This window comes from Cricetulus griseus, chromosome 4 (assembly GCF_003668045.3).
Source record: "Cricetulus griseus strain 17A/GY chromosome 4, alternate assembly CriGri-PICRH-1.0, whole genome shotgun sequence".
NCBI lineage: Eukaryota > Metazoa > Chordata > Mammalia > Rodentia > Cricetidae > Cricetulus > Cricetulus griseus.
The window spans coordinates 63,872,954-63,882,050 of record NC_048597.1 but is presented as its reverse complement, the minus strand read 5'-3'; the positions used below and the strand labels follow the sequence as shown (position 1 = coordinate 63,882,050).

At 37.6% G+C, this 9,097-nt stretch overlaps 1 pseudogene; it reads left to right on the top strand.

Moving 5' to 3' along the window:
• Positions 1–1,920: 1,920 nt before the first annotated feature.
• LOC100753572 lies at positions 1,921–3,058 on the top strand (annotated as a pseudogene).
• The last annotated feature ends 6,039 nt before the right edge of the window (positions 3,059–9,097 follow it).

Here is a 9,097-nt window from a genome sequence, read left to right as displayed (position 1 = left end):
TTGGAATATTGCCACTTAGACAACAGTGGGTAGCAGGAAAGATGGCGCATGACTGTCATGTATGGTGATGATGTGTAGATTCCTACTGGTTATGGTGATATTTTGATGTATATATTGTTGAGATATCTTAATTTTCCCCAAATGTGACCACATTTAATGAGGGCAATGTTTGATATGATGCAGAAAAACCAAGTGATCAGGACAATTTGTTAGTTCAGTCTCTAGCTGTGGCTCTTGACACCTGTAGCCGTAGGAAGTGAATATATAGTGTTTTGTAGCAAGCGAATGGCAAGATAAACAGTGGATTTTGTTGACAAATAACATAGCGCTTTTTTTTTTTCAGGGTGAAAATTTTTGTGTTTGCTAAGGTTCTCTACATCTTGAAATAATTATGTTCAAGGTCATAGGATACCAGGAGCCAAGGTAAAAAGAGGAAGCCACATTTCTCCGAGTCATGAGGATGAATTGCGTGTATATCTAGAGAAAAGTGTGTGTGTGTGAGAGGGGGTGGTAATAGGAAAGACTGAGAAATTAAAGACTTCAGAGAAAAAGAAACTGATAGTGCTGGCTGTGGGAGGACAAAAGGGCTTCCTAGAACATCATGATATATATATTCTGATGTGATGGAGTGATTGCTCTCCTCATACAGCCTCCTTTGTTCATCCATTCTATGGCACACACCATCACTAGAGCATAGAGTTCTGGGCATCTACTGGTGAGAAGAGCTGGAAGAGATGATCCATGATGGAAAGCTTGAAACCCAAGCAGGATTGCAGAAGCAGCTGTGCTCTGATCACTCCCTACTCCTACCTCCAGGTATGGCTAGAAACCAGGTTCATCTGAGTCTTCACAGGACATTGAAAGAGATATGAGAGTGTGTGTTTGACTCAATTTTAGCAAGAATTGAAGGAGCTAGAAGACCATCGTTGTCACCTAAGTTACATATACATTGTTTAACATCAACCCAATTTTATGGTGACATTGTAAGTAATCTTAAAAACACTTTTCATATAATATTCTTCATTTTCTAAGCTTTGTAATTTTAATCATCATTGTATCTGGGAAAAGCATTATATTTGATTAAATTTTTTATTATTTATTTTTCCAGTTTTGAGATAGGATCTTGCTCTGTAGCTCAGATTGGCTTTGAACTCATAACCCTTCTGTGTCAAGCTCCTAATTAGCTGGGATTGTAGGCATGTGCCTCTCATGCTGGGTTCTAACTTTGGTACCTTGAAATCAGAATTGGTGGTGCATATCTGTAAGTCTAGCACTAGTATAGTTGAGACAGGAAGATTGCAAGTTCAAGGCCAGCCTGGGCTAGATAACAAAATTACTGTGTTAAAATGCTACAACAACAACAACAACAACAACAACAACAATCCCAAAACAATTTTAAAATTTCAGGATTACAGATGCCCTTTATTCAGTCTCTACCTATGATAACACCTCACAAAACTGTGGTTTAATATTAAGCAGGATATTACCTTTTATAAGCATCAAGTTATAGGGCGTTTCAGGGGCGGGGCGAGCACAGGTGAGCAACTTGCTGCTCCGCCCCATTGGGCAGTCATGGTGGGGGGGCGGTGGTGTTGGTGTCTGGAAGCTCCTTGTGCTGCCCTGGTGCTGAGGAGTGCAAGCAAGCTAAGGTTGCAAGGATACCCTCCTGGCTGATGGCTGGGGAGAGGTGCTCATCACTCAGCTCTCTCACAAAGAAGAGCTAAAGATGCTTAATTGTGTTCTGAGAGGTTAGTCACAAGCTTTGGTATAGTAAAACAACACACAAGGAGCCAACAGTAATGCAGTTGAAGGACATAAAATGAAAACAATAACCTCAAGTTAAGAAGAGAGGAAAGAAAATAAAGTGGAGCTGTTTCTTGTCCTATGTATTCACCAGATTGTCTTGAAATCTAATGAAAAATGACAGCTCTTTCTTCAGAGAACTGCTCTTTTCAGCACCTGTTACACCAGTCAAAGCAGCCCCTAGATGTTAACTGTCTGTTGTTCTTGATCATATTTGGGAAAATACTATTAAATATCCCCATCCTAGGAGTAAAAAGAAAAGACACCTATTGGACTTTTATGGAGTTTTTCTGCTTTTCATTAGCATTTGTTGATCTTCTGCTGTTGGTAAACATTTCCATTCTGTCTTACTTTAGGGACTTTGTAATTCTAGGTATTAGATTTACAAAATATCACATCTGTCTGCTCACACAAATCATTTCCTTCACTTATGCTTTTTTGCATTATCCAGTTTGCTTACTAACTTGTATAGATCATGGTTCAAATCTGCCTAGAGCCACCAAGCATTCATCTAAGTGGCCAAAGTTCTTTTATTTTTTGACAGTCATTTTAATTTGGACTTCATAATCTTTGCTTATGTTTTGGGAGAGCCAGCTATCTCACAAAGCCTTAAGACACACAGGGCTTCTATGTACATCTATGTCAGCACTCAGAGTTACTACTGGCTGTCATTGTCTATGCTAATTGTTTTATTGGTGGCTTTTCTGATTTCATGGCCAGAAGTTGTTGCCTTGGTAAGGCAATTAGGATAGCATCCTATATGAACAAGGCCATCCTCTACTTTCCTTTCCCATCCCACTCTGGTTACGCTGTGAGGTCTAGAGAAGCTCTCTTGCCCAGGCTCATCGTGTGCTTTCTTGGTACCTGGTTTCCCTTTGTAGCACTTCAGGTCTTCGCCCTGTCACTCGGAGTTCAGATCCCAGCATGTGTAGAAATGGACATCCCCTGGCTCTACTTTGTCAACAGTTTTCTCATTTCTGCAGTTTGTTGGTTCAACTCCCAGAAGCTTTATATAAGAGACAGCACATTACTTGTGGATACTTTGTCAACTGGAAATACATAGACTTAAGCAAGTGGAGAGGCCTGTATCCATAATCACCTGTAATATGCTGCTGTGTTGGGAGAACTCCAGAAGCATCAAGGATCAGTCTTACAAGCAGGACAGAGGGGACTCAGGACACGTAACTGAAGCTCTGGGTCCCCTAACTTTTCTCTTTTCAGCACAACCTCTAAGGTGTAGTGGTTATTAAATAGTACTAAGGAGACAGTAACACAACCAAGTTTATAATGCCTGTTCAGCAACATTGTGTATTTGGACATTGTGTTAGTATTTGGTACTAATCCAAAAGTAAAATAAACACATTAACTTGTGAAAAAAAGTTATAGAGCATTTCAGCCCTACAAGGACCCTTTGTGTTGCCCTTGTATCCACACCTATTTTCATCCCATCCCATTTTCCCCAAACCCTGGTGACCATGAGTTCATCTTCTATTTCTAAACTTATATCTTGTCAAGAATATCTTATATCTTGCATTTCAAAAGCTATGGATTGGGATTTCTGGGTAAGATGGTGGCTAAGAAGCATCACCATTCATTCAGTAGAAGAAAAACATTTAAGACATCACACATTAATCTCTTTTTCTGCAAGAGATGGGATCTGTAAATGAACTTCTAATCCAGGGAGGTCTCTACAGGCCAGCAAGCAGGAACACTGAGAACTGGTGCCTGATGTAAATTTTCTTGAAATCAGCCCTCCTCTGGCTGCATCAAGCTCCATTGGGGATAGCAGGGCATACGCATAGGGAGTGCTGCTCTGCACATATACCAGACCTGCAGGATCACAAGAAACCAAGGTGGAGTATAGGTGTCCCAGTGAACCATAAGGAGCAGACTTTCAATCTCTCCCCTCCTGACACAAGACCCCTATAGAAAATGAAGCCTACACAGACGAATGGCTCTCACTCCCCTTCCCTGATGCATCACCAAGTGGATCTTAACAGAGCCAGAGAGATCTGGAGGGCTGCACCTTTCAACCCAGCATAGCTGTGATGTAAGTATTCTCTTTATGTCTTATTTTTTATTATTTAATCTCCACTCACATATATGTATCATGATGGTTTTGCTTTTGTTTGCATATTGCTGAGTTAGGTTTTAAGGACTGCCTTGTACGTTTCTCCTCCCAACCTACTGTAAAGCATGCTCTACTATACTTTCACCCACATTTCATTTCCTTGCCCTCTTATTGCTATGTCTTTTCCTCATTGTTGTATCCTTATTGCCTCCTCTTTTTACTTCTTAGTTATAACCATCCACAGCTTCAACAGTCTCTAAAATTCTGTGGAACCCAACAGTATCTCAACTTTCCCCTCCCTACTACTTTTCCCATGTAGATTTTTTCTTTTCAAAATTGATTTAATAATTATTTCTTAGCTTTACATATTCTACTTTCCTCCAAAATCTAACCTTAGTAATTCTCCTGGCATCTGTACACATGTGGTCTATAGACACACACACACACACACACACACACACACACACACACACACACACTATTCAAAAAGGAAAATAAAAAGAAATTAAAAATTAAAAAAATACAAGCAAACAGTTAAATGAAATAAGTAACATGATGCAAGCTATGGAAGAGGAATGCAATAAAGAGCTAGAATTCTGGAGAAAAAAACAAATCAGAATTCCTTGAAGTGTAAAACACAATATGGCAAATAAAAACTGCATGATGAGTTTCAGTATTAGAATGGTCTGAAGAGAGGACAGAATAGCAGAGCTTGAAGACAAGGTGGAGGAGTTATAAAAAAATCACACAAAAAGAAGGAATGATGAGAAAAATAAAATATGGATTCTAAAATATATAGAGCACCATGAAAAGCCCAAATCTATGAATGATGAGCATAAAAGGAGAAAAGTCTAGTTCTGATGGCATAGAAGACATTTTAGAAAGAGTCATGAAAGTACTCACAGTGGGACAAGAAGTATTAATCCAGCTTCAGGAGGTATTTATGATGCCAAACACAGAGGCCAGGAAATAATTCCCCTCCTCATGCATCAATTCATTATAATTAAGGCACTAAATATATGGAACAAGGAAAGAATATTGAAAGTGGCAAGAAAAACCAAGTAACACATAAAGTAAATCTATAGGAGCTACAACAGACTTGTTCACTGCAAAAGCCAAGACCTGGAGGTTTACATTTCAAGTTCTGAAAGGCAACTATGAACCCAGATGACTCTACTTAGTGAAAGTGTCTGGCAGCATTGAAGGAGAAAGTAAACTTTCCATAATAAAAATACCAAGTCAATTTGTGACCACTAGACCAGCTCTACAGAAGATACTTAAAGAAGTTCTTCAGATAAAAGTGAAAAAGAAATCCACCCATGAGGCCAGTAGAAAGAATAAACCTGAGTATACTAACAGGTAAGCAAGGGAAGAAGTAGCCAACAACAAACAATATTAACAAAATGGCAAAAATCAGTACATACCTTTCAGCAATGACTTTGAATATTAATTATCTCAATTTTCTAATCAAAATCGGTTTTGGATAAGAATTACAATAAACAGATAAGGGAAGTCCCTTCATATTGATTAGGAGAACAATTCACTAAGTGAGGATTGTAAGTTAAACACAAGAGCATCCAACTTCATAAAACAAACACTATAAGATCTAAAACCACAGATTAAATCAGCACAGTAGTCATTAATAACTTCTATGCCCAACTCTCACTAACTGACAGGCCATCCACACTAAAAACAAACAGAAAAATATCCGAAATAAAATTGCACCATAGATCAAATGGTCTTAGATGACATCTATAGGACATTCCATCCAAATAGTGCAGAGTACAATTTCTTCCCAGCAGCCTAAGTGACTTTCTTTAAAGTAGATCATATATTAGGGCACAAAACTGTCTCAACAAACATAGGAAAACTGATATGGCTCTTTTTGTTCTATCTGATCACAAGGGAATAAAACAGCAAGCCAATAGCAAGGTTACATGTAGAACATATACAAACTATGGAGGTAAAGCTGAACACAATTGAACACATCACTAAAGAAATCAAGGTTGAAATTAAAAATCCACAGGATCAAAAGAAAATGACAACACAACATACAAAACATATAGAGTACAATAAACAGTCTTAAGAGTGAAGTACTTAGTTCTAAGTGTCTACATTAAGAAATCAGAGTTTTGTCACAAATGATTTCATGATACAAGTTAGGATCTGGGAAAAATAAGAACAAGTCAAGCTCCAAATCAGTGGACTGGGAGAAATCATTAGGATCCTGGCAGAAATCAATGAAATGAAAAATAAAATGCAAAGAATCAACAAAACAGAGTCATTTCTTTGAAAAGATGAACAAGATTGAATTGACAGACCCTTAGCCAAAGTAATCAAAAGGAAGGAAGAAAAAAATCAAGTAAATAAAATTAAATAGGAGAAGGGAAATATTGTGACAGCTGCCTAATAAAGTTTAGAAAATCATTAGGTCATACCTTCAAAACATTTATTCCACTACACTGGGAAATCTAAAAGACATGGGTAAGTTTTTAGATGCATGTAACCTACCAGAACTAAAGCAAGATGATCTGAGCAATTAAACAGGTCTATGACAGGTAGTAAGAGTAAAGCAGTAATTAGAGCTCTCTCAGCTAAAATGTCCAGGTCCAGATGGATTCACTGGTGAGTTTTCCCAGACCTTCAAAGAAGAATTAACAGTGATGCTTCTCCAAGAATCCCACAAAGTATCCCACAAGTATCCCTCAAAGCAGGACATACTACCAAACTCTTTTTATGAAGCTGGTATTATGCCGATACCAAAACCACATAAATAACCAACATAAAAGGAATACCCCAGACCAATCTTCCTTATGAACATAGATGCAAAGATTCGCAATAAAATAGTTGGGAAGCAAATTCAAGATCACACCAAAGAGGTCACCTAACTTGATCAAGTTGGCTTTATTCTAGAGATTCGAGGATGGTTCAATATATGCACATTAATAAATGTTATATAATTATATAAATGGACCCAAAGACAGAAATCACATAGTTACCTCTGTAAATACATAAAAGACTTTCAACAAAATCCACATCCATTCATGATAATAAGCCTGAAGATATTTGGGACAGAAGGGACATATCTCAACATAATAAAGGCCACATATGAAAAACTTCTAGCCAATACAATATCACCTGGGGAAAAAGTCAAAGCATTCCTGCTAAAATAAGGTATTATACAAAGGTGAACACTTTCTCCATTCTTATGGTCTATAGTACTTAAAGCCCTGGTTAGCACAATTAGATGAAATGGAAATAAAAGGTAACTCAAAGTTCCTTATATGCAGATGACATGATTCTATACATAGTATATCCTAAGGAGTCCACCAGCAAACTCTTAGAACTCAAGCATGTTTTGGCAAAGTTTCAGGATACAAAATTAACATATAAAAGTAATAGTTTTTCTGTATACCACGAGCAAACATACCAGAAAAATAAATCAGGGAGTCATTCCATTCACAATAGCCTAAAAATACATTGTGGAAGAAACCTAATCAAAGATGCGAATGAATTCTATAATGAAAAAGTTAAAACACTGAAGAAAGAAATTAATGATGAAGCAAAAGATGGAAAGATCTACGGTTCTAGACTGGAAGATTTAATATTTTGAATATGACCATTCTATCAAAAGCAACTTATGGTTTCAATGAAATTCAAACAAGAATTCCAATGCTCTTCTTCACAAGAATAGAAAAAAGTAACCATAAATTCATATGGAAGCACAAAAGATCTTGAATAGCTAAAACAATATTGAGCCAAAAGAATAATGCTGCAGATATCACTATAACTGATTTCAAGTTACTCTCCAGGGCCATAGTAACAAAAACAGTATGTTGCTGATATATTGACTAATAGAATAGAGTAGATGACTGGGATTTAAACCCATGCAGCTACAGCCACTTAAGTTTTGCAAAACAAACACCAAACAAAGCTGGAAAAAAGTACCTTCAATAAATGGTTCTGGTCAAAATAGACAGCAACATGTAGAGGAATGAAAGTAGATCTTTATTTCTCACATCACATAAAACTTAGCCCCAAATGATCAAGGACCTTGTTGTAAAACTTGAAACTCAGAAAACTTAGAGGGGAAAGTAGGACAAATTGCCCATGCTCTAGGAAATAACCCTGCACTCATGCTCATACAAACAACACTAATGAAGTCCACTGGGACACACACACACACACACACACACACTACAAAAACAGATGGGTGCCTTGATGGGAAGATGAAGGTTTAGTGTCAGGGGAGGGGGATAAGAGAGGGTTTGGGGTTCTGGCCTGTGGCCCAGTAGATTATGTGCTTGCCCAAACCCATAAAGCGCTGGCTCAGTCTCCGACACTGCATGAAGTGAGTGTTGTGGTGCATGTCTGAATCCCAGACTTGGGAGGTAAGGCACACCAGAATTTCAAGGTCACCTTTGCCTATAGAGTGAGTTTTGGACAATCCTCAACCATGTGACACCCTGTTTTAATCAAACCAAACTCCCAAGCCCCCCCATCAATGAGATGAAAATAGGTGATAAATATGATACAAATTTATACTCATTTGAAATTGTTAGAAAAGTAATTAAAAATGGTTTAAAAAAGAACGTTGATAATGCCAAATCTTAAAACTATTGCCTGCCCTAAGATACCCAAAGCTTATTAATGATAATTTGGACATGTTTTATAGTTTTGAGGTTCACCTCAAGTCCCTGATCCATTTTGAGTTAATATTTTTTTCGAGACAGGGTTTCTCTGTGTAGCTTTGGAGCCTATCCTGGCACTCGCTCTGAAGACCAGGCTGGCCTCGAACTCATAGAGATCCGCCTGCCTCTGCCTCCCGAGTGCTGGGATTAAAGGAGTGTGCCACCAACACCCAGCTTGAGTTAATTTTTACACAGGGCATTTTTACATGGTTCACTTTCTGTCTATGGATATCCAGCTATTCTGACACTTGTTAAAAAAAAAACAAAACTGTAACTCCTCTATTGAATGCTCTAGAATTCTGGTTAAAAATTCACCTATGTATATTTATGAGTCTTTTTTGTGTCTGTAGCTAGCTAACTCATTGATATGTGTCTGTTCCTCTGCTAGCATAGTATTGTCTTGGTTACTGTAAACATAAAACATAAGTCTTAGAATCAGGGAAAATTGTTCTTTTTGTTTTTTCTTCTTTTGCCTGTCAAGATTCAGTTTTTAAATTGATATATTTAGATCATTTATAGTTATTGTGATAAC